The sequence below is a fragment of the Mercurialis annua genome, linkage group LG5, assembly GCF_937616625.2.
Source record: "Mercurialis annua linkage group LG5, ddMerAnnu1.2, whole genome shotgun sequence".
In the NCBI taxonomy this organism is placed as follows: Eukaryota; Viridiplantae; Streptophyta; class Magnoliopsida; order Malpighiales; family Euphorbiaceae; genus Mercurialis; species Mercurialis annua.
The window spans coordinates 24264029-24290004 of record NC_065574.1 but is presented as its reverse complement, the minus strand read 5'-3'; the positions used below and the strand labels follow the sequence as shown (position 1 = coordinate 24290004).

Genomic DNA, 25976 nt, shown 5'->3' with positions numbered 1-25976 from the left:
ATTTGTTTTGTAATGTTTGTAAACATTTGGCTTAAATCGCTAAAAAGGTGAAACCATTTGGTTTTCTTTACGTTTTTTTTGTTTTGTAGCGTTTGTAAACGTTTGACTAAAATCGCTAAAAAGGTGAAACGTTTGGATTTGTTTCGTAACGTTTTAAATGCTTGCAAACTCAAACGTTACGAAACAAATTCAAACGTTTCACCTTTTTAGCGATTTAAGAGAAATGTTTACAAACTTTACAAAACAAATCCAAACGTTTCACCATTTTAGCAATTTGAGCTAAACGTTTACAAATGTTGCAAAACAAATGAAAACGTTTCTCCTTTTTAGCGATTGCAGCCAAACATTTACAAACATTACAAATCAAATCCAAATGATTACAAATGTTACGAAAACAAACCAAAAGTTTAGATTTGTTTCGTAACGATTGATATTTAGGCATAAGCATAAGTTACAAAACAAATCCAAACGTTTACAAACGTTACGAAACAAATCCAAGCGTTTAAAACGTTACGAAACATATCCAAACGTTTCCCCTTTTTAGCGATTGAAGCCGAACGTTTACGTTACGAAACAAATCCAAACGTTTCCCCTTTTTAGCAATTTAAGTCAAACGTTACAAAACAAAGCCAAACATTTCACCTTTTTAGCGATTTCCCCTTTTTAGCGATTTAAGGCAAACGTTTACAAACGTTACATAAGAAAGCCAAACATTTCACTTTTTTAACGATTGAAGCCAAACGTTTACAAACGTTACAAAACAAAACCAAACGTTTGCAACGTTACAAAACAAATCCAAACGTTTCACCTTTTTAGCGATTGAAGCCAAACATTTTCAAACATTACGAAACAAAATGTTTCACCCTTTTAGCGATTTAATCCAAATGTTTCACCTTATTTAGCGATTTAAGCCAAACGTTTACAAACGTTTCAAAATAAAACCAAACGTTTTCAAACGTTACAAAACAAATCCAAACATTTCACTTTTTTAGCGATTTATGCCAAACGTTTACAAACGTTATAAAACAAATCCAAATGTTTCACCTTTTTAGCGATTGAAGCCAAATATTTACAAACATTACAAAACAAAATCAAACGTTTAAAACGTTACAAAACAAATGCAAACTTTTCACCTTTTTTGCCATTTAAGCCAATCTTTTACAAACGTTACAAAGCAAAACCAAACGTTTACAAATGTTACAAAACAAAACCAAACATTTCACATTTTTAGAGATTTAATCCAAACGTTTACAAACGTTACAAAACAAATCCAAACGTTTCACCTTTTTAGCTATTTAAGCCAAACGTTTGCAAATGTTATGAAACAAATCCAAATGTTTTCCCTTTTTAGCGATTTAAGCCAAACTTTTACAACCGTTACGAAACAAATCCAAAAGTTTCTCCCTTTTAGCGATATAAACCAAATGTTTATAAAAGCTAAAAAACAAATCCAAACGTTTCTCCTTTTCAGCGATATAAGCCAAACGTTTACAAACGCTACGAAACAAATCCAAACGTTTCACCTTTTTAGCGATTTAAGCCAAACATTTACAAACCTTACGAAACAAATCCAAACGTTTCACCTTTTTAGCGATTGAAGCCAAACGTTTACAAACGTTACGAAACAAATCCAAACGTTTCACCTTTTTAGCAATTTAAGTCAAACGTTAACAAAAGTTACAAAACAAATCCAAACGTTTCACCGTTTTAGCGATTTAAGCCAAACATTTACAAACGTTACAAAACAAATCCAAACGTTTCCCCTTTTCAGCAATTTAATCCAAACTTTTACAAAAGATACAAGACAAATCCAAACTTTTCACCTTTTTAGCAATTTCAGCCAAACGTTTCACCTTTTTAGCAATTTAAGCCAAACTTTTAAAACGTTACGAAACAAATCCAAACGTTTCACCTTTTTAGCATTGGCTTAATTACTTAAAAACCACCCACCTTGAACTTTTTTTTCGTTTATACCCTGACGTATGTGTTTATGTTTCACCTCTACCCCGAGGCACTAAATTAACCTCTTTTTATTTAGAAAAAAGTTTCAAATAATCCTTTCTTTTGAACATTTTTAAAGATGAAGTATTTTTTTGTATTTTTTTAATAGAAAAAAGTATAAAATAATCCTTATATTTAGTTGTTTTCAATAAATCATCATTTTTTTTAAATTTGGGGTAGAGGTGAAACATAAACACATACGTCACGGTATAAATGAATTTTTTTATAGGTTAGGGTATAAACGAAAAAAAAGTTCAAGGTGGGTGGTTTTTAAGTAATTAAGCCTTTAGCATTTAAGCCAAAGGTTTACAAACGTTTCAAAACAAATCCAAGCATTTAAAATGTTACGAAACAAATCCAAATGTTTCACCTTTTGAGCAATATGAGCCAAACGTTTGCAAACATTACAAAACAAATCCAAAGGTTTCACCTTTTTATTGATTTAAGCCAAACATTTACAAACGTTACGAAACAAATCCAAACGTTTCCCCTTTTTAGCGATTGAAGCCAAACGTTTACAAACTTTACGAAACAAAATCAAATGTTTAAAACGTTACGAAACAAAACCAAACATTTCCCCTTTTTAGAGAATTAAGCCAAACGTTTACAAACGTTACGAAACAAATTCAAACGTTTAAAATGTTACGAAACAAAACCAAATGTTTAAAACGTTATAAAACAAATCCAAACGATTTATCTTTTTAGCGATTTATGCCAAACGTATACAAACATTACCAAATAAAATCCAAACATTTCTCCTTTTTAGCGATTGAAGCCAAACGTTTACAAACGTCACAAAACGAATCCAAACGTTTCACCTTTTAGCGATTGAAGCTAAACATTTACAAACATTACAAAACAAAGCCAAACGTATTGCCTTTTTAGCAATTTAATCCGAACGTTGCAAAACAAATCAAAATATTTCACCGTTTTAGCACTTTTAGCCAAACGTTTCACCTTTTTAACAATTTAAGCCAACTTTTTAAAATGTTACAAAACAAATCCAAACGTTTCACCTTTTTAGCAATTTAAGCCAAACGTTTACAAACGTTACAAAACAAATCCAAGCGTTTTAAACGTTATGAAACAAATCCAAACGTTTTCCATTTTTAGCAATTTGACCCAAACGTTTACAAACGTTACAAAACAAATCCAACGTTTTTCCTTTTTAGCGATTGAAGCCAAATGTTTACAAACTTTACGAAACAAAATCAAACATTTAAAACGTTACGAAACAAAACCAAACGTTTCCCCATTTTAGAGATTTAATCCAAACATTTACAAACGTTACGAAACAAATCCAAGCGTTTAAAATGTTACGAAACAAAACCAAATCTTTCAAACGTTACAACGAAAATCCAACGTTTCCCTTCTAAGCGATTTAAGCCAAACTTTTACAAACGTTATGAAACAAATCCAAACGTTTCACCTTTTTAGCGATTTAAGCCAAATGTTTACAAACGTTACAAAACAAATCCAAACGTTTCACCTTTTTAGCGACTGGATCCAAACAGTTACAAACGTTACAAAACAAATCCAAACGTTTCACATTTAAAGCGATATAAGCCAAACGTTTACAAACGTTGCAAACCAAATCCAAACGTTTCACCTTTTTAGCGATTGAAGCCAAACGTTTACAAACGTTACAAAATAAAGCCAAATATTTCACATTTTTAGCAATTTAATCCAAACGTTTACAAACATTACAAAACAAATCCAAACGTTTCCCCTTATTAGCAATTTCAGCTGAATGTTTCACCTTTTTAGCAATTTAAGTCAAACGTTTAAAACGTTACGAAACAAATCCAAACATTTCGCCTTTTTAATAATTTAAGCCAAACCTTTACAAACGTTACTAAATAAATCCAAGTGTCTAAAACGTTACGAAACAAATCCAAACGTTTCACCTTTTTAGCAATTTGAGAAAAACGTTTAAAAATGTTACGAAACAAAACCAAACGTTTCCCCTTTTTAGTGATTTAAGCCAAACGTTTTCAAACGTTACGAAACAAATCCAAATGTTTAAAATGTTTCAAAACAAAACCAAACGTTTAAAACGTTGTGAAACAAATCCAAACGTTTTACCTTTTTAGCGATTTAAGCCAAACGTTTACAAACGTTACGAAACAAATCCAAACGTTTCACCTTTTTTGCGATTGAAGCCAAATGTTTGCAAACGTTGCAAAACAAATCCAAATGTTTCTCCTTTTTAGCGATTGTAGTCAAACGTTTACAAATGTTACAAAACAAAGCCAAACGTTTCACCTCTTTAGCAATTTAATCCAAACGTTTACAAACGTTACAAAACAAATCCAAACTTTTCACCTTTTAAGCTATTTCAGCCAAATGTTTCACCTTTTATAAATTTAAGCCAAACGTTTAAAACTTTACGAAACAAATCCAACGTTTCGCCTTTTTAGCAATTTAAGCTAAACGTTAACAAACATTACAAAACAAATCCAAGCGTTTAAAACGTTATGAAACAAATCCAAACAATTACCCTTTTTAGCAATTTGAGCAAAACGTTTACAAACGTTACAAAACAAATCCAAATGTTTACAAACTTTACGAAACAAAATCAAACGTTTAAAACATTATGAAATAAAACCAAATATTTCCCCTTTTTAGCAATTTAAGCCAAACGTTTGGCTTAACTCGCTAAAAAGGGAAAGTTTGGATTTGTTTTGTAACATTTAAAACGTTTGGTTTTGTTTTGTAACGTTTGTAAACGTTTGCCTTAAATCGCTAAAAAGGTAAAACGATTGGATTTGTTTTGTAACGTTTGTAAACATTTGGCTTAAATCGCTAAAAAGATGAAGCATTTGGATTTGCTTTGTAACGTTTTTAAACGTTTCACCTTTTTAGCGATTTAAGCCAAACATTTACAAACGTTACAAAATAAATCCAAACGTTTTAAAAGTTACGAAACAAAGATTCAATCACTAAAAAGGTGAAACGTTTGGATTTGTTTCGTAATGTTTGTAAACGTTTGGCTTAAATAGCTAAAAAGGTGAAATGTGTGGATTTGTTTCGTAACGTTTGGCTTAAATCGCTAAAAAGGTGAAACATTTGGATTTGTTTTGTAACGTTTGTAAACATTTGGCTCAAATTGCGAAAAAGGTGAAACGTTTGGATTTGTTTTGGTTCGTTTGTGTCACGATCCAAAATATTGAGCCGCAACCGGCGCTAGGGAACGGGAGTGGTAGCTCCGGAACCCGTAGCAAGCCTCAATTCACTATAAATGTTTTCGAAATTAATAAACAATTAACATTAAACAACGGAAGCAATAAGCATATATATAACATATAACCAAATATTTACACTAACTGTTCTGTTAACCTCGCGGGCTCTAGTTACCGTACCCTGTACGAACTGGCCTCGCGGTACTATATACAAAAGTTAGTGTAATAAAACATATAACCGGCATCTGGGGTCGTGAACAAAACATATTACCTGTAGCCTATCAAAAACATATAAACAGGACAGCAAGTAATATGTACACTCAAAATGTACTGCTGTCTAGGCTACGACTCTGTCAACGCGGGACCACTACTACAGCATTCACAGAAGTCAGAAACTATACATACACAGCTGACTTCTGGACTTTAAAATTGGCTTCTAGCTAAGTCCACACACTAAGCACCTGAAAACATCAAAGGTGAGGGGTCAGTATTTGGGAAAATACTGAGTGAGTTTGCATTTACTAACGGTATTATTGTAAAAACATAGCATCACATTTCAAGGAAACAATAATGTAAAAGTAAAACATATAAACAGGTATTTGATCCGTACGAAACGAATATCCTAGCATGCGACACAACTCTTGAATAATCAAATCATACTAATCCAAATAGTCCGACCCGGTAGTGCTCACACTTTACCTCGTCGATTGCGACCTATCTCTTAAACCCAAAATGTGAGTCCAACTCACTAGATATGGGGCTTAGATTACATCGTAACCGAGTTCTCACTCGTATCAAATTTATTAACCAACTTCGAAATTCATAATCATAATCATGTCATGCATGTATCAATCATGTATTATATGCAAACACACTAGACTGACTCAATACTGGTAATCACACAGCCTATTGACACCCAATAGGTAGCTAGTTTCTTCGGATCACATACTAGTTCCTCGTATATAAACTTGATAAAAACATATAATATTTAATCAAATCATATAACATGCGATGCGTATAAATAGTATACATATCTATATAAAATAACTTTAATATATATAATACACGAAAGTAAAGTGCAACTCACATAAACCGCAATCCAATCAATAACGTGGTCGATGAAATGATATGCTCTCGCTATCCCACGTCTACTGACCTCTCTGCTCGCTGACACGTCTGATATATAATAATTAATGTTTAATGATTAGACGTGAACCTCGTATTCTAATACGTATAATATAAATTCTAAGGTTTTGTTTCATTCTTAATGTTATTCGTGAACTCAATAATCCTTTATCATATTCACGATATATCGAACCTTGTTTCTCGTGTTCGAGAAACGTATACTATCTTTGGCGTTTTCCATAATCGTTGCCCACGTAAAACGTCGAGCTAAAACTTCACTTTTTAAATTATCGGGGTCCTTAATCGTCTTTAGAGTCTAATATTCGAAAATACTAAAATCCCGCTCAATTAGGGCAAAAAGCCCATTTTGGTCCTTGTGGACCCACTGTGCGGGCGTACAAAGGCACTGTGCATCCGCACAGTGCAGTGTGTGATCGCACACCTCAGTGTGCGTCCGCACACTACAAGTGTGGGTTGGCACACCTGTGTGTGCGATCGCACACCACAGTGTGCGTTCGCACACCCTGTGCAGCCGCACACACAGCCCCAGAAACGTCGTTTACGGGCGCCCTGTCGTACCATTCGCCAAACACATCAAACACTTCATTTCCTCACAAACCCGTAACTCGATTTTCGTTAAAACGCTAAAAACGATCCAAAAACGTTAAGTTTCTAACCTTAACTAAAACAGCCATTTGATTCGAATTTATCACCAAATATCAAGATATGTACCTTGTAACAAAGCTTAGGATCGATAGAACTCTCGATACTGAAGAAATCGCCGCGAAAATCACTCGATTCGGAAGTCGAACGGCGAAACGGCAGCAAAACGACGGTATCGCTCGAACCTTCTTGATTCCTTTCTTCGTCTCTCTGATTCTCACTTCTTTGAATTTGGATTTTATATATATATAATGGTTAAAGGTTCATTTTTGTCCCTTCTTTCTTCCTTTGTTAAACTTATCTTTCAAACTTTTCTTTCTTACGATTTAGTCCATAGCTAAATCAATTATCACTTTAATTATGAGTTATACGTATTATTTATATCCAATAAATAATACGAAGCTCGATATAAATACTTTCCCGTCAAAATCTAAAATTTTTGTTTTCAACACGTAGAGGCTAAATTACCACTTTAGTCCCTGTACTTTATTTTGGGCTTTTCTTGACATTTTTCCTTTTAGTTCCAATTCTAACTTTAGAATTGAAATATAACCGTAATTTCTGCATAATTGATTTCCCGAAACCGACCTACTTGAAATTTATTTACTTTACTTTTTATTAGAAATCTTTCCGATTTCGCCACTCTAGCGATTTCAAACTGGACACGTGATCCAATTAGACAATTAAACTTTTTTGGGGTATTACAGTTTGTAAATGTTTGGCTTAAATCGCTAAAAAAGTGATATATTTGGATTTGTTTTGAAACGTTTTGAACGTTTGGTTTTGTTTTGTAACGTTTGTAAACGTTTGGCTCTAATTGCTAAAAAGGTGAAACCTTTGAAGTTGTTTTGTAAAGTTTGTAAATGTTTGGCTTCAATCGCTAGAAAGGCGAAACGTTTGGATTTGTTTTGTAACGTTTGTAAACTATTGACTTAAATCGCTAAAAAAGAGAAACATTTTGATTTGTTTTGTAGCGTTTGTAAACGTTTGGTTTTGTTTGCTAAAAAGGTCAAACGTTTGGATTTGTTTCGTAAAGTTTTAAACGCTTGGATTTATTTTTTAACATTTATAAACGTTTCGCTTAAATCGCTAAAAAGGTGAAACATTTGGTTTCGTTTCATAACGTTTGTATACGTTTGGATTTGTTTCGTAAAATTTGTTAACGTTTGGCTTAAATCGTTAAAAATGGTGAAACATTTGGATTTGTGTCGTAACATTTGGATTTGTTTTGTAATGTTTGTAAACGTTTGACTTAAATCGCTACAAAGGTGAAACGTTTTGATTTGTTTCGTAACGTTTGTAAACGTTTCCCTTTTTAGCGATTTAAGCCAAACGTTTACAAACTTTACGAAACAAATCCAAATGTTTCACTTTTTTTAGCCATTAAAGCCAAACGTTTGCAAACGTTACGAAACAAAACCAAACGTTTAGAACGTTATGAAACAAATCCAAATGTTTACAAACGTTACGAAACAAATTCAAACGATTCACCTTTTTAGCGATTTAAGCCAAACGTTTACAAACGTTACAAAACAAATCCAAACGTTTACAAACGTTACGAAACAAATTCAAACATTTCACCTTTTTAGTGATTTAAGCCAAACGTTTACAAACGTTAAGAAACAAAACCAAACGTTTCCTCTTTTTAGCGATTAAAGCCAAACGTTTACAAACGTTAAAAACAAATCCAAACGTTTAAAATATTACGAAAAAAAACCAAACGTTTACAAACGTTATGAAAGTAATCCAAATGTTTCTCCTTTTTTCGATTTAAACCAAACGTTTACAAACGTTACAAAACAAATCCAAACATTTCACCTTTTTAGCGAATTAAGACAAACGTTACAAAACAAAACCAAACGTTTAAAACATTTCGAAACAAATCCAAAAGTTCACCTTATTAGCGAATTAAGCCAAAAGTTTACAAACATTACAAACAAAACCAAAGGTATCACCTTTTTCGCGATTGACGCCAAACGTTACAAACGTCACAAAACAAAACCAAGCGTTTACAAACGTCACAAAACAAATCGAAACATTTTAAACGTTACGAAACAAAACCAAACGTTTAATAAGTAACGAAACAAATCCAAACGTTTTTAAACGTTACAAAACAAATCCAAACGTTTGACCTTTTTAGTGAATTAAGCCAAACATTTGTAAACGTTACGAAACAAATCCTAACATTTCACTTTTTTAGCGATTTAAGACAAATATTTACAAACGTTACAAAACAAATCCAAACGTTATACCTTTTTTAGCGATTTAAGCCAAATGTTTACAAACGTTGCGAAACAAATCCAAGTTTACAAACGTTACAAAACAAATCCAAACGTTTAACTTTTTTAGTGACATAAGCCAATCATTTACAAACGTTACAAAACGAATCCAAACGTTTCACTTTTTTAACGATTTAAGTCAAACATTTACAAACTTTACGAAACAAAACCAAAAATATGTAAACGTTTTGCTCAAATCGCTAAAAAGGTGAAACGTTTGGATTTGTTTTGTAACGTTTGTAAATGTTTGGCTCAAATGGCTAAAAAGGTGAAACTTTTGAAAATGTTTGAAAAGTAACAAAACAAATCCAAACGTTTCACCTTTTTAGCAATTTCATCCAAACATTTCACCTTTTAAGCGATTTAATCCAAACGTTTCACCTTTTTAGCAATTAATGCCAAATGGTTACAAACGTTACAAAACAAATCCAAATGTTTCACCTTTTTAGCAATTTAAGCCAAACGTTTACAAACGTTACAAAACAAATCAAAACTTTTCACCTTTTTAGCGATTTAAGCCAAACGTTTATAAACGTTACAAAACAAATCCAAACGTTTCACTTTTTTAGCAAACAAAACCAAACGCTTGGATTTGTAACGTTTGGATTTGTTTGTAAACATTTAGCGATTAAAGCCAAACGTTTACAAACGTTTCAAAAAAAATCCAAATGTTTCACCTTTTTAGCGATTGAAGCCATATGTTTACAAATGTTACGAAACAAAACCAAACGTTTAAAATGTTACGATACAAATCCAAACATTTCACTTTTTTAGCGATTGAAGCCAAATGTTTTTAAACGTTACGAAAAAAAACTAAACGTTTAAAACGGTTCGAAACAAATCCCAACATTTAACCTATTTAGCGATTTAAACCAAACTTTTCACCTTTTTTGGCAATTTAAGCCAAACGTTTCACCTTTTTTAGCGATTTAGGCCAAACATTCACAAACGTTCAACGTTTTACCTTTTTAGCAATTTAAGCCAGATATTTACAAACCAAACAAAACAAATCAAAACGTTTCACCTTTTTAGCGATTTAAGCCAAACGTCTACAAACATTACAAAACAAATCCAAACGTTTCCCCTTTTTAGCAATTTGAGCCAAACATTTACAAACGTAACAAAACAAATCCAAACGTTTCCCCTTTTTAGCCATTTAAGACAAACGTTTATAAACGTTACAAAACAAAATCAAACTTTTAAAATGTTACGAAACAAATCCACCTTTGGCTTAAACGTTTACAAACGCTAAAATAGGGAAACATTTGGATTCAATCGCTAAAAAGGTGAAACATTTGGATTTGTTTCGTAACGTTTGTAAATCTTTGGCTTAAATACCTTAAAAGCTGAAATGTTTGGATTTGTTTCGAAACGTTTTAAACGTTTGGTTTTGTTTTGTAACGTTTGGCTTAAATCGCTAAAAACTTGATACATTTGGATTTGTTTTTTAACGTTCGTAATCGTTTGGCTTAAATCCCTAAAAAGGTGAAACGTTTCGATTTGTATTGTAACGTTTGTAAACGTTTGGCTCTAATCGCTTAAAAAGTGAAACGTTTGGTTTTGTTTCATAACGTTTTGTAAATGTTTGGATTTGTTTTGTAACGTTTGTAACAAATCTAAACGTAACGTTACAAATCCACTAAATTGCTAAAAAGGTTTGGATTTGTTTTGTAACGTTTGTAAACGTTTGGCTTAAATAGCTAAAAAAGTGAAATGTTTGGCTTTTTTTTGTAATGTTTGTAAACGTTTGGCTTAAATAGCTAAATAGTGAAACGTTTGGATTTGTTTCGTAACGTTTAAACGCTAGGATTTGTCTCGTAACGTTCGTAAACGTTTGGCTTAAATTGCTAAAAGGGTGAAACATTCGGATTTGTTTCGTAACGTTTTAGACGTTTTGTTTTGTTTCGTAACGTTTATAAACGTTTGGCTTCAATCGTAAAAAAGGTGAAACCTGTGGATTTATTTCGTAACGTTTGTAAACATTTGGATTAAATCGCTAGAAAGGTGAAATGTTTGGATTTGTTTCGTAACTTTTCTAAACGTTTGGTTTTGTTTCGTAACGGTTGGCTTAAATCACTAAAAAGGTGAATCGTTTGGATTTGTATTGTAACGTTTGTAAATGTTTGCCTTCAATCACTAAAAAAGTGAAACATTTGGATTTGTTTCGTAACGTTTGTAAACGTTTGGCTTAAATCGCTAAAAAGGTGAAACATTTTGATTTGTTTCGTAACGTTTGTAAACGTTTCCCTTTTTAGCGATTTAAGCCAAACATTTACAAACGTTACGAAAAAAATCCAAACGTTTCACCTTTTTTAGCCATTAAAGCCAAACGTTTGCAAATGTTACGAAACAAAACCAAACATTTAGAACGTTACGAAACAAATCCAAACGTTTACGAACGTTACGAAACAAATTCAAACGATTCACCTTTCTAGCAATTTAAGCCAAATGTTTACAAACGTTGCAAAACAAATCCAAACGTTTACAAACGTTACATAACAAATTCAAACATTTCACCTTTTTAGTGATTTAAGCCAAACGTTTACAAACGTTAAGAAACAAAACCAAACGTTTCACCTTTTTAGCGATTTAAGCCAAACGTTTACAAACGTTAAAAAATGAATCCAAACGTTTAAAATGTTACGAAAAAAAACCAAACATTTACAAATGTTATGAAAGTAATCCAAACGTTTCTCCTTTTTTCAATTTAAACAAGACGTTTACGAACTTCACAAAACAAATCCAAACGTTTCACCTTTTTAGCGAATGAAGAAAAATGTTACGAAACAAAACCAAACGTTTAAAACATTTCGAAACAAATCCAAAAGTTTCAGCTTTTTAGCGAATTGAGCCAAAAGTTTACAAACGTTACAAACAAATCCAAACATATCACCTTTTGGATTTGTTTTGTAACGTTTGTAAACGTTTGGTTCAAATTGCTAAAAAGGTGAAACTTTTGAAAATTTTGAAACGTAACAAAACAAATCCAAATGTTTCACCTTTTTAGCAATTTCATCCAAACGTTTCACGTTTTTAGCGATTTAATCAAAACATTTCACCTTTTTAACAATTAATGCCAAATGGTTACAAACGTTACAAAACAAATCCAAATGTTTCACCTTTTTAGCGATTTAAGCCAAACGTTTACAAACGTTACAAAACAAATCCAAACTTTTCACCTTTTTAGCGATTTAAGCCAAACGTTTATAAACGTTACAAAACAAATCCAAACGTTTAACTTTTTTAGCAAACAAAACCAAACGCTTGGATTTGTTTGTAAATGTTTATCGATTGAAGCCAAACGTTTACAAATGTTACAAAACAAATCCAAACGTTTCACCTTTTTAGCGATTGAAGCCAAACATTTACAACCGTCACGAAACAAAACCAAACGTTTAAAACGTTACGATACAAATCCAAACGTTTCACTTTTTTAGCGATTGAAGCCAAATGTTCTCAAATGTTACGAAAAAAAACAAAACGTTTAAAACGGTTCGAAACAAATTCCAACATTTTCACCTTTTTTAGCGATTTAGGCCAAACGTTCACAAACATTACGCCGTTTCACCTTTATTGCGATTTAAGCCGAATATTTACAAACCAAACAAAAAAAATCCAAACGTTTCACCATGTTAGCGATTTAAGCCAAAAGTTTACAAATATTACAAAACAAATCCAAATGTTTCCCCTTTTTAGCAATTTTAGCCAAACAGTTACAAACGTTACAAAACAAATCCAAATGTTTTCCCTTTTTAGCGATTTAAGACAAACGTTTATAAACGTTACAAAACAAAATCAAACGTTTAAAATGTTACGAAACAAATTCAAAGGTTGATTTGTTTCGTAACGTTTGGTTTTGTTTTGTAACGTTTGGCTTAAACGTTTACAAACGCTAAAATAGGAAAACGTTTGGATTGGTTTTGTTTCTTAACATTTTAAACGTTTCGATTGTTTTTGTAACGTTTGTAAACGTTTGGATTCAATCGCTAAAAAGGTAAAACATTTGGATTTGTTTCGTAACGTTTGTAAATATTTGGCTTAAATCGCTTAAAAGGTGAAATGTTTGGATTTGTTTCGAAACTTTTTAAACGTTTGGTTTTGTTTCGTAACGTTTGGCTTAAATCGCTAAAAACTTGATACATTTGGATTTATTTTGTAACGCTCGTAATCGTTTGGCTTAAATCCCTAAAAAGGTGAAACGTTTGGATTTGTTTTGTAACGTTTGTAAACGGATGGCTCTAATCGCTAAATAGGTGAAACATTTGGTTTTGTTTCATAATGTTTTGTAGATGTTTGGATTTCTTTTGTAACGTTTGCAAAAAATCCAAACGTAACGTTACAAATCCACTAAACTACTAAAAAGGTTTTGATTTGTTTTGTATCGTTTGGCTTTGTTTCGTAATGTTTGTAAATGTTTGGCTTAAATAGCTAAGCAGTGAAACGTTTGGATTTGTTTCGTAACGTTTAAACACTTGGATTTTATTTCGTAACGTTTGTAAATGTTTGGCTTAAATCGCTAAAAAGGTGAAACGTTTGGATTTATTTTATTACGTTTGTAAACGTTTGGTTCACATTGCTAAAAAGAAGAAACGTTTGGATTTGTTTCGTAACGTTTGTAAACGTTTAGCTTAAATCGCTGAAAAGGGGATATGTTTGTATTTTTTTCGTAACATTTTAAACGCTTGGATTTGTTTTGTAACATTTATAAACGTTTGGCTTCAATCGCTAAAAAAAGAAATGTTTGGCCTTGTTTTGTAACGTTTCTAAATGTTTAGCTTAAATCGATAAAAAAGTGAAACGTTTGGATTTGTTTCATAGCGTTTGTAAATGTTTGGCTTAAATCGCTAAAAAGGTGAAACGTTTGGATTTGTTTCGTAACGTTTGGCTTAAATCTCTAAAAAGGTGAAACGTCGGATTTGTTTCGTAACATTTGTAAAAGTTTGGCTTTAATTGCTAAAAAGGCGAAACGTTTGGATTTGTTTTGTAACGTTTGTAAACGTTTGGCTTAAATCGCTAAAAAGGTGAAATCGCTAAAAAGGTGAAACGTTTGGATTTGTTTCAAAACGTTTGTAAACGTTTGGATTAAATCGCAAAAAAGGTGAAACGTTTGGATTTGTTTTGTAACGTTTGGCTTAAATCGCTAAATAGGTGAAACGTTTCGATTTGTTTCGTAACGTTTGTAAACGTTTGACTAGAATCGCTAAAAAGGTGAAACGTTTGGATTTGTTTCGTAATGTTTGTAAATATTTGACTTAAATCACTAAAAAGGTGAAACGTTTGGATTTGTTTTGCAACGTTTGTAAACATTTGCCTTAACTCGCTAAAAAGGTGAACCGTTTGGATTTGTTTTGTAACTTCTGTAAACGTTTGGCTTAAATTGCTAAAAAGGTGAAACGTTTGAATATGTTTCGTAACGTTTGTAAATGTTTGGCTTAAATCACTAAAAAGGTAAAACGTTTGGATTTGTTTCGTAACGTTTGTTAACGTTTGGCTTAAATCGCTAAAACGATGAAACGTTTGGATTTGTTTCGTAACGTTTGTAAATGTTTGGTTTTGTTTTCAAGTGTTTGTAAACGTTTGGCTTAAATCTCTATAAAGGGGAAACGTTTGGATTGTTTAGTAATGTTTGTAAACGTTTGGCTTAAATCGCTAAAAAGGTGAAACATTTGATTTTATTTCGTAACGTTTGTAAACGTTTAGCTTAAATCGTTAAAAAGATGAAATGTTTGGATTTGTTTCGTAATGTTTGTTAGTGTTTGGCTTAAATTGCTAAAAAGGTGAAACGTTTGGTTTTCTTTTGTAACGTTTGTAAACGTTTTGTTTTGTTTTGTAAACTTTGTAAACGTTTGGCTAAAATTGCTAAAAAGGCGAAACGTTTGGATTTGTTTTGTAACGTTTGTAAACGTTTGGCTTAAATCGCTAAAAAGGTGAAATCGCTAAAAAGGTGCAACGTTTGGATTTGTTTCAAAACGTTTGTAAACGTTTGGATTAAATCGCAAAAAAGGTGAAACGTTTGGATTTGTTTTGTAACGTTTGGCTTAAATCGCTAAATAGGTGAAACGTTTCGATTTGTTTCGTAACGTTTGTAAACGTTTGACTTAAATCGCTAAAAAGGTGAAACGTTTGGATTTGTTTCGTAATGTTTGTAAATATTTGACTTAAATCACTAAAAAGGTGAAACGTTTGGATTTGTTTTGCAACGTTTGTAAACATTTGCCTTAACTCGCTAAAAAGGTGAACCGTTTGGATTTGTTTTGTAACTTCTGTAAACGTTTGGCTTAAATTGCTAAAAAGGTGAAACGTTTGGATTTGTTTCGTAACATTTGTAAATGTTTGGCTTAAATCACTAAAAAGGTAAAACATTTGGATTTGTTTCGTAACGTTTGTTAACGTTTGGCTTAAATCGCTAAAACGATGAAACGTTTGGATTTGTTTCGTAACGTTTGTAAATGTTTGGTTTTGTTTTCAAGTGTTTGTAAACGTTTGGCTTAAATCTCTATAAAGGGGAAACGTTTGGATTGTTTAGTAATGTTTGTAAACGTTTGGCTTAAATCGCTAAAAAGGTGAAACATTTGATTTTATTTCGTAACGTTTGTAAACGTTTAGCTTAAATCGTTAAAAAGATGAAATGTTTGGATTTGTTTCGTAATGTTTGTTAGTGTTTGGCTTAAATTGCTAAAAAGGTGAAACGTTTGGTTTTCTTTTGTAACGTTTGTAAACGTTTTGTTTTGTTTTGTAAACTTTGTAAACGCTTGGCTGAAATTGCTAAAAAGGTGAAACATTTGGATTCGTTTTGTATCGTTTGTAAATGTTTGGCTTAAATCCCTAAAAAGGTGAAATGTTTGGATTTGTTTTGTAACGTTTTAAACGTTTGGCTTTGTTTTGTAACGTTTTAAACGCTTGGATTTGTTTCGTAACTTTTGTTAACGTTTGGCATAAATCGCTAAAAAGGCAAAACGTTTGGCTTTGTTTCGAAAAGTTTTAAATGTTTAAAAGGTTTCGAAACAAATCCAAATATTTCACCCTTTTTACGATTTAAGCCAAATATTTACAAACGTTACAAAACAAATCCAAATGTTTCACCTTTTTAGCGATTTAAGCCAAATGTTTACAAACGTTGCAAAACAAAAGCAAACGTTTCACCTTTTTAGCGATCGAAGCTAAACATTTACAAACGTTACGAAACAAATCCAAACGCTTGATCTTTTTAGCGAATGAAGCCAAACATTTACAAACGTGACGAAACAAATCCAAACGTTTCACCTTTTTACCGATTTAAGCCAAACGTTTACAAACGTTACAAAACAAATCCAAACGTTTCCCATTTTTAGCAGTTTAACCAAACGTTTAGAAACGTTACAAAACAAAACCAAGCGTTTACAAACGTTACGAAACAAAAGCAAACGTTTCCCCTTTTTAGCAATTTCAGCCAAACGTTAACAAACGATACGAAATAAATCCAAACGTTTCACCTTTTTAGCGATTTGAGCCAAACATTTACAAATGTTACGAAACAAATAGAAACGTTTCACCTTTTTAGCTATTTAAGCCAAACGTTTAGAAACATTACAAAACAAAATCAAACGTTTACAAATGATACGAAACGAATCCAAACGTTTGGCTTAAATCGCTAAAAAGGGAAAACGTTTGGATTTTATCGTAACGTTTTAATCGTTTGGTTTTGTTTCGTAACGTTTTAAACGTTTGGCTTCAATCGCTAAAAAGGGGAAACGTTTCGATTTGTTTCGTAACATTTTAAACGCTTGGATTTGTTTTGTAATGTTTATAAACGTTTTGTTTCAATCGCTAAAAAGGTGAAACTTTTGGTTTTGTTTCGTAACGTTTCGCTTAAATTGCTAAAAAGGTGAAACGTTTGGATTTGTTTTGTAACGTTTGTAAACATTTGGCTTAAATTGCTAAAAAGGTGAAACGTTTGGATTAAATTGCTAAAAAGGTGAAACATTTGGATTTGTTTTGTAGCGTTTGTAAACGTTTGGCTCAAATTGCTAAAAAGGCGAAACGTTTGGATTTGTTTCGTACCGTTTGTAAACGTTTGGCTTAAATCGGTAAAAAAGTGAAACGTTATAATTAATTTTATAACGTTTGTAAACATTTGGCTTTAATCGCTAAAAAGGTGAAACGTTTGGATTTGTTTCGAAACGTTGTAAACGTTTGGTTTTTCTTCGTAACGTTTGTAAATGTTTGACTTTAATCGCTAAAAAGGTGAAACGTTTGGATTTGTTTCGTAACGTTTTAAACGTTTGGATTTGTTTCGTATCGTTTGTAAACATTTGGCTAAAATTGCTAAAAAGGTGAAACATTTGGATTTGTTTCGCAACGTTTGTAAATGTTTGGCTTAAATCGCAAAAAAGGTGAAATGTTTGGATTTGTTTCGAAACCTCTTAAACGTTTGGTTTTGTTTCGTAACGGTTGTAAATGTTTGGCTTCAATCGCTAAACAGGTGAATCGTTTGGATTTGTTTCGTAACGTTTTAAGCGTTTGGATTTGTGTTGTAACGTTTGTAAACGTTTGGCTTAAATTGCTAAAAAGGGGAAACGTTTGGATTTGTTTCGTATCGTTTGTAAACATTTAGCTTAATTCGCTAAATAGGTGAAACGATTGGTTTTGTTTCGAACGTTTGTAAATGTTTGGATTAAATCGCTAAAAAGGTAAAACATTTGGATTCGTTTTGTAACGTTCGTAAACGTTTGGCTTAAATATCTAAAAAGGTAAAACGTTTGGATTTGTTTCGTTACGTTTTAAACGCTTGACTTAATTCGCTAATAAGGTGAAACGTTTGGATTTGTTTCGTAGCGTTTGTAGACGTTTGGGGTAAATCGCAATTTGAGCCAAACGTTTGGTTTTGTTTCGTATAGTTTGTAAATATTTGGATTTGTTTCATAACGTTTGTGAATGTTTGTCTTAAAACGTTAAAAAGGTGAGACGTTTTGATTTGTTTAGTAACTTTTGTAAACGTTTGGATTTGTTTTGTAACGTTTGAAACGTTTGGATTTGTTTCGTAACGTTTGTAAATGTTTGGCTTAAATTGCTAAAAAGGTGAAACGTTTGGATTTGTTTTGTAACGTTTGTAAACGTTTGGCTTCAATCGCTAAAAGGGTGAAACGGTTTGATATTTTTTGTAACGTTTACAAACATTTAGCTTAAATCGTTCAAAAGGTGAAACGTTTGGATTTGTTTCGTAATGTTTGTAAACATTTAGCTTAAATTGCTAAAAAGGTGAAACGTTTGGATTTGTTTTGTAACGTTTGTAAACGTTTGGCTTGAATTGCTAAAAAGGTGAAACGTTTGGATTTTTTTTATAACGTTTGTAAACATTTGGCTTAAATTGCTAAGAAAGTAAAACGTTTGGATTTTTTTCGTAGCGTTTAAAACGTTTGGATTTGTTCCGTAACGTTCTTAAACGTTTGGCCTCAATCGCTAAAAAAGGGAAACATTTGGCTTTGTTTCGTAACGCTAAAAAGGGAAAACGTTTGGATTTATTTCGTAACGTTTGTAAACGTTTGGCTTAAATCGCTAAAAAGTGAAACGTTTGGATTTGTTTTGTAACGTTTGTAAACGTATGTCTTAAATCGCTAAAAAGGTGAAACGTTTGGATTTGTATTATAACATTTGTAAACGCTTGCCTTAAATCGCCAAATAGGTGGAACGTTTGGATTTGTTTTGTAACGTTTGTAAACGTTTGGTTTTGTTTCGTAACATTTGCAAACGACGGCTTCAATCACTAAAAAAGGCTGAAACATTTGGATTTGTTTAGCAATTGAAGCCAAACTTTTATAAACGTTAAGAAACAAATCCAAACACTACAAAAAATTTGGCTTCTTGTGACGAATAAAATTTATCATGTTAAGCCCAAAATTTGTCACAACAACGTTATTGTGACTACTTTGTGACGAATTTTGTTGGTCACAACAAACAAGTCACAATAAGTCAATTTTATAGTTTGTCACCATAAATTTTCTATTGTGATAAAATTGTTTTGTCACATTCATATTTATTGTGACGAAAATGTATATCACAAGTAATCCAATGTTGTCAAAATTTGTCGTAATATACATCGACTTCTAGTGACAAAACGCTAATAACATGACAAAAAAATATTTATCACAATTCATATAAATTTGTCACTACATACACCGAGTTATTAGTGACAAAAAGATTATATGGTGACAAAACCATATTTATCACAATTAATATACATTTGTCACCACATACGCCGAGTTATAAGTGACAAAAAGATTGTGAAGTGACAAAAAAATATTTATCATAAGTAATCAATCATAAAGTGACGAAATTGATTGCCATAATAATTAATTAGTTGTGATAAATTTAATTTATCACAACAAGTAATTTAACATAATGTGACGAGATTAATTGTCATTATAATTAGTTAGTTGTGATAAATTTAATTTATCATAAAAAGTAATTTAACATAACATGACGAAATTAATTGTCATAATAATTAGGTAGTTGTGATAAATTTAATTTATCACAACACGTAATTTAATGATAATGTGACAAAATTAATTGTCATTATAATTTGTCGACGGTGACAAATTTAATTTATCAAAATAAGTAATTTATCATAACGTGACGAAATTAATTGTCATTATAATTTGTCAACGGTGACAAATTTAATTTATCATAACAAGTAAGTTATCATAACGTGACGAAATTAATTGTCATTATAATGAGTTAGCTGTGACAAAAATAATTTATCCCAACAAGTAATTTATCATAATGTGACGAAATTAATTGTCATTACAGTTTGTCATCGGTGACAAATTTAATTTATCACAACAAATAATATATTATAACGTGACGAAATTAATTATCATTATAAGTTGTTAACGGTGACAAATTTAATTTATCACAAGAAGTAATTTATCATTACGTGACGAAATTAATTGTCATTATTATTAGTTAGTTGTAACAAAATTAATTTGTCACAATAAGTTATTATTTCCTTTTTTATCGATACCAAAATAATTGAATACGGTAATTTGTTGCTAAAATCAATGAATAAAAAACAAAATTAATTCAAATATTACATAAAATTATCAATGATTAAGTCTTTAATAACACTAAAATAACCGATCGTATGCAAACATGTAAACTATTTGCTATAAAGAAAAGAAACTAAATTAAGCCTAACTTTTGATATAGGAGACGTCCATCTTCTTTCATTCAATTCCAATCTGCAAGAAAAAAAATACGTTTATTATATACACTTTTATTTTCAAACTGACATAATTAAGTGAATAATTTTCAAATTATAGAAAAAAATTAAAAGCGTAACGAATTAAAAAATATATTTAAGTAAGCCGTCACATACCAATCATTAGATGGTTCGTCATCAAGAGATTTTTCGCAGCCATGGATACATGTTTCGTCGCCATCAATAGATATTTCCTCATCATCTTTTGCATTCAACATTTGTTGAACAAGATGCTTGAGTTTTCTATATGATTGAGAAATGTTATCAATTTTCACCTGTTGATTTTGAATTTGGTCATTTAGTTCTTTAACTTGCTTTTCAGTCTCAAACTTCTATGCTTGTAAACGAGCTTCAAACTCTGATTCTTTAGCTGTTATCCGTTTGGCTCCATATCCGAGTCCACGAGCATAACACGACTTCGGTATATCCAAAACCTTTTGTAGAATTTTCCTCCCATCAATTGCAACGCCTTCCTCGAGTGCTTTTGAGCGAATAGCTTCCATTTGTTCCTAAGAATAGAAATATGCTTTAATAACACTTTATAAAATTGTGTTTAGATAATTATATATATAAAAAAAGAACTTACGTATTTATCTCCAGCTTCTGGGTCAATCCATGAGCCGTCTTTTTTACGGTGTGCTTGACTGTAGAGCCTCATTTCAGGTGTGTAATACCCCGTACTTTTCCGGTTTGTTTTGATGAACTTCCCGATGTGTTTTGGGTTGAATTTTGGTGGTTTGGTTCCTTGAAACCTTGAATTGGTGTGCTTAATCTTTGCATTGATGTTTGTCTTTGGTTTAAGTGTTTAAAACTTCTTTTGGCCAAGGAAAATTGAGTTTTATATGTGAGGATCGTTTGGACGATCGTTCGTTTTATGAACGATCGTTTACGATTGTTTTTGGTGCTTACAGTGTTTTGAACGATCCCGTAAACGATCGCTAAACGATAGTTCAAACCGTTTTGAACGATCGTTTATTTTTAAACGATCATTTACGCTGAAATTCTATAAATACGATATTTAGCGAACCAAATCAGTTTTCACTCAATTCTAAAACCCTAAACGGCTGGAAACTCTCTGATTTTCTTCTCCCATCATTCCTAGGCCTAATTGATCGATTGTAAGTGTTTATAATCTTTTTCTTAAGGTTTAATCATGGTTTATTCATTCCTAGGGTTTGTGTAATCATTAGCTTTGGTTATAAATCGTTGTAGGCTGATTTTGGATCCTTGGAATTCTGGATTTCTCTTCTTTTGTTTGTTCTTAAGCCTATTCTTTAAGGTATGTGATTCTATCTATTGTTTTAATGGCTAGATCATTGTAATGTTGTATACTTTAGTTTTGGTGAATCTATTTTCTGTTTTAGGCTTAAATTGAAATCTGAAAATCCTTTTGAAACTCAATCATAGGTTGCTAGATGACAAATATACTATGGGTGGTTTGGAGGAATTGCTTAAACAAAATGGTGTATCAATTGGCTAATGTTGTTTGATTAAATTACTGTTTTGGTATGATTCAAAATCTGGAAAAATTGATTGCTTTAGTTAGATTTAGGTTATTGATGTGGATTATACCTTGGGTGAATGGGATTCATTGTTTAAATCAATAAGGGTTGTCAAATGATGTTACACTTGTATTCAAATTTTGTTTTAGATTAAAACTAAAGGCTGGAAATGTTCTTTTGAAAGTTAAAAGGGTGTTAGTTGACAATTCGTACATTGGGTGATTTGAGATAGTGGACTAAGGCTAAAACATATGTTAAATGTGGTTTTAAATAGATTAAATCGCTGTTTTAAGCACTTATTTAATGGCGGGAAATTGTTATTATGAACATAAAGGATGTTAGTGTACTTGGGTTGCTTAATAATCAAAGGTTGTTATGGCACATAAGCGGTGATGGTTTGCAAGGATCTTTAAGGCTACTCTAAGTGTATGTTTCAATCTAAGTTTAGTTATTTTTAAAGTGTTTGAAATCATGTTATTTACACTTGAGGTGTTTTATTTGAGAAGTATGAACTCCGGGTGAAATTGTCAAGTACTGACAATTTAATGGATGTTATTGTTATTTATGGTATTGGCTTGGTTGGGTTAAGTTTAGAGTGAGTTTTTTGTTTTCAAAATGTTGGTTTTGTTTAAATGATTTAACTTTGGATTTTACTCTGGTTGGGTCGGGATAGACTTGGGTCGCCCGACATGTTGTGTTGAGCATATAGCTGATATATGGCTAACACACTGCTCTGGGATTTCTTGGATTTCGAAAGGTGTTGTTTGAAATTAATATTACTCTGGATTGTTTTTAAAACGAGAACTCACCTAAACTTAACTAGTTATTGTATTGGTTGGATATGTAATGTACTTTGGCGTTGGGCTTACTGTGTTTTGAATGTTGTCCTTTGGTTGTGTTAAGATACTAGTCCTATGTGGTGTCTAGTGATCTTAGAGTTAGGGTTTGTTCGGATTTTAACTTATATATTATTTTAGACCCGTTGACTGCTCGTGCTTAGGAGTCTACGCAGGGTTAGCTGTTTGCCAAGATCACGTGGATAAGCAAGCAGTGAGTTTGTAGTGCTATTTACCGCTTTATTAAGTACCGCATCGTATTTTAATATTAGAAATGTTTGTGAACTGTTTTTACGGATTATGGATCTGGATTGAAACGAGCTACTCGATAGGCTTGTATCGAGACTGTGTGCACCGGTAAGTAACTCTGGGAAACGGCAGACTAAAGTCTTGCTTACGCTGGTATATTTATATGACGAGGATTTGTTCCCGTCCACTCTGGGTTTATCGGTATGCTATGTCATACTTACGCTGGGATCATTTCAATACTGTTTTCCATAATCATATTATATTAGTATAAAAATGTTTTGATTTAAGGGTTTTAAACTTAATAAATGTAAATAGTATTGCGAACTCATCTCAGTATATCTGACCCCGTTGTTTTCCCAAATTTTCCAGGTTTATGATTTGAAAGCTGGTCCACTCCGATTCTTTTGATTCCTCGGAGGTTTTTATGTTATTTAAACTAGTTACTGTTTTCGAACTCTTAGACCGCAGTAGAACTAGTTTATATATTACATTCAATATTACACTTTGGGATTGTCGAATTTGATCGACTATTTATTATTGGCATGTTTACTCTAGAATACTTTATTATTATATTTAAAGCATGCTGTGGAATATTTCAGATATTTAAGTTATTTATATTAGAACTGTATTATAAATTGCTAGGCTTAGGTTGGAGTCTCGGTTGCCCCCGAGCAGTTTTATGCAGGTTTAAATGTGTATTTGATTTCCGCGAGGCTTGCTACGGGTTTTGGTACAACCATACCCATACCCTAGCGCCGGTCACGATTCCTGAAATTGGGTCGTGACAAAGTTGGTATCAGAGCTTTAGTTTCGAACTAAGGCCAAATTTTTGCATGTTACGTGTTTATTGCTTTAAGGCATGTTAAGTGTTACTGTTATATCATAGGATCTACTGCGGAATTAGGATTCAAGTTTTATCTTTTGAAACGTCATCATTTGTTTTCAAAACTTTCTACCTTCACCTATAGGAATGTTGAGTGTCGGTCTTATGTGTTACTGATGCTTTACCTTGGAATGTTTATTTCTTATACATTGGGTGATTTGTTGGCTGTTGTGCCATATGTGAGATATACTTTGGGTGATGTTTTGTGGGCCGTTGTGCTTTAAATGATATTTAATCCGGGTGGTGTTTTTGTTGGCTGTTGTACCTTATATGGTGTTTACTTTGGGTGATGTTTTGGTTGGTTGTTGTGCCTCATATGATATTTACCTTGAGTGATTAGTTGTTGGCTTTTACGCCTTGGATGATTTTGATTATATTTGGGTTGCTTTCACCTCATTGGTGAGTACATTTGTTCTGGATGTGTTTGTTGGGTGCTAAATAGGTTGGCACGTACTAAGATACGTTAGGCGTTGGCCTTATGTGGTTTTTAAAGAATTTTGTGATAAATCTTTAAGCATGTGTTGTGGCTACACGTTGTTTGGTCACGCGTTGGTTTTATCGTTTTATTGAGAAAATTATTTTGATTTAACTTGTGTTTTGACACGAGAATCGAAAGAGAAGTCTGATTTTAAAAACATATGTGTGTGATTTTTAATTACTTTTCAAGTAAATTTTTTTTTCGTATCTCAGAATCTTACGTTTGACTTAGTGTTGACAAACGATTGTTTACAAAATAATATTATTTATGAGACTTTCCCACCGTATTGAAAATCTAATATTTTTGGCTGTTATTTTACCATGTTGTGGTATGTCGACGTTTGAAGCGTCGTTTGGTCATATGTTTGGTAATTATGTTTGGCTTGCTTAGGTGCTTACAGAATGATTGTTTGAGATTAAAAAATTTCTCACTTAAATTTTTGAGATGATTTTTGATACTTAGGTTGCTTGATCTCTTATTTTAAAAGATTGTGTTTTTATTAAAATATTTTCCGGATTTACAATTGTTTTGGATACGTTTTATAAAAGGTTATTTCGGGTTTGACTTGGGTCACCCAAATTTGGAAGTTGAGCTTGGTAGTTGTAATGACTCGGCTAACTCGATGATTTTATGGATTAAGATACACTGAAAATTTTAATTAGTTGGTTTATAGAAGGAAGTTTTCCGAAAATCAATTTGTTTTAAACGGTGGGACTCAGTTAGACTTGAAACCTTTTGTGGGTGATTTTATATTTCAGAATGAATTTTAATACGTACTCTTGATCGATGATTTATTACATGTTGATTTTTTTTAACAATTCTGAGTATGTTGTGGCATGTTTTATTTTAAGATTTGAGATCTCATTAGGTTATATGGGTTTTATATACCATGTCAGTAGATATATGATGATCAATTGGATGTTGCATGCTCGTTTCTTTTGATAGCATGTTAGTTGCCTATAATGTCTATGATTTGTTAAATGGCAAGATGTTTGGGTTAAATACGGGTTAAAGCATGCTTGGGTGATTTATGGTTAGGTGGAAATCACATCTTTTTTGTGTTGTTTCGTGTTAGTATGCCTCGTATATTGGCTAAGTTTTCTATGTTAGTTGTTTTATCTTGTTTGTCTCATTGTGCGGATAGCACATGAGGTCGTTGCTAGCAGGTGTTGGTTTGGCTTAACCTCGATGTTGGTTTTTAATTGTGAGTAGAACCTACGTTTAGACCCTGTATTGTTTTAGTTTCAGTTTCGGGTTACGCTGGGTTTAGTGTGTTGTTTTGTGGATCGAAGTCTTAGGGTTTTGATATGAGTAAGACAAAGAAAATGTTTCCTCTGTGGTTTTTGATTATCCTGAACAAGGAGGTTGGAAATTCTTATTCGAAGAGATAGATTGGTGTATTAGTACACTGGTGTTTTTCGTCAAGATTGGATGATGCGATGCGGGAATTGGTGGTTTGTTTTGTAAAAACGTATGCGATGTATTGTTTTCCCTTGACTTAAGTTTAAGCTTATTGGGAGTTTATTGTCTTATAAGAGATTT

The 25976-nt window shown here is 32.1% G+C and overlaps 1 long non-coding RNA gene across 1 annotated transcript; it reads left to right on the top strand.

Annotated features, from left to right (window-relative positions):
• The first annotated feature begins 22963 nt into the window (after positions 1–22963).
• LOC130015495 (uncharacterized) lies at positions 22964–23664 on the top strand. Its single transcript, XR_008790708.1, has 2 exons — positions 22964–23038; positions 23443–23664. It is a non-coding gene; the product is annotated as an uncharacterized LOC130015495 (long non-coding RNA).
• The last annotated feature ends 2312 nt before the right edge of the window (positions 23665–25976 follow it).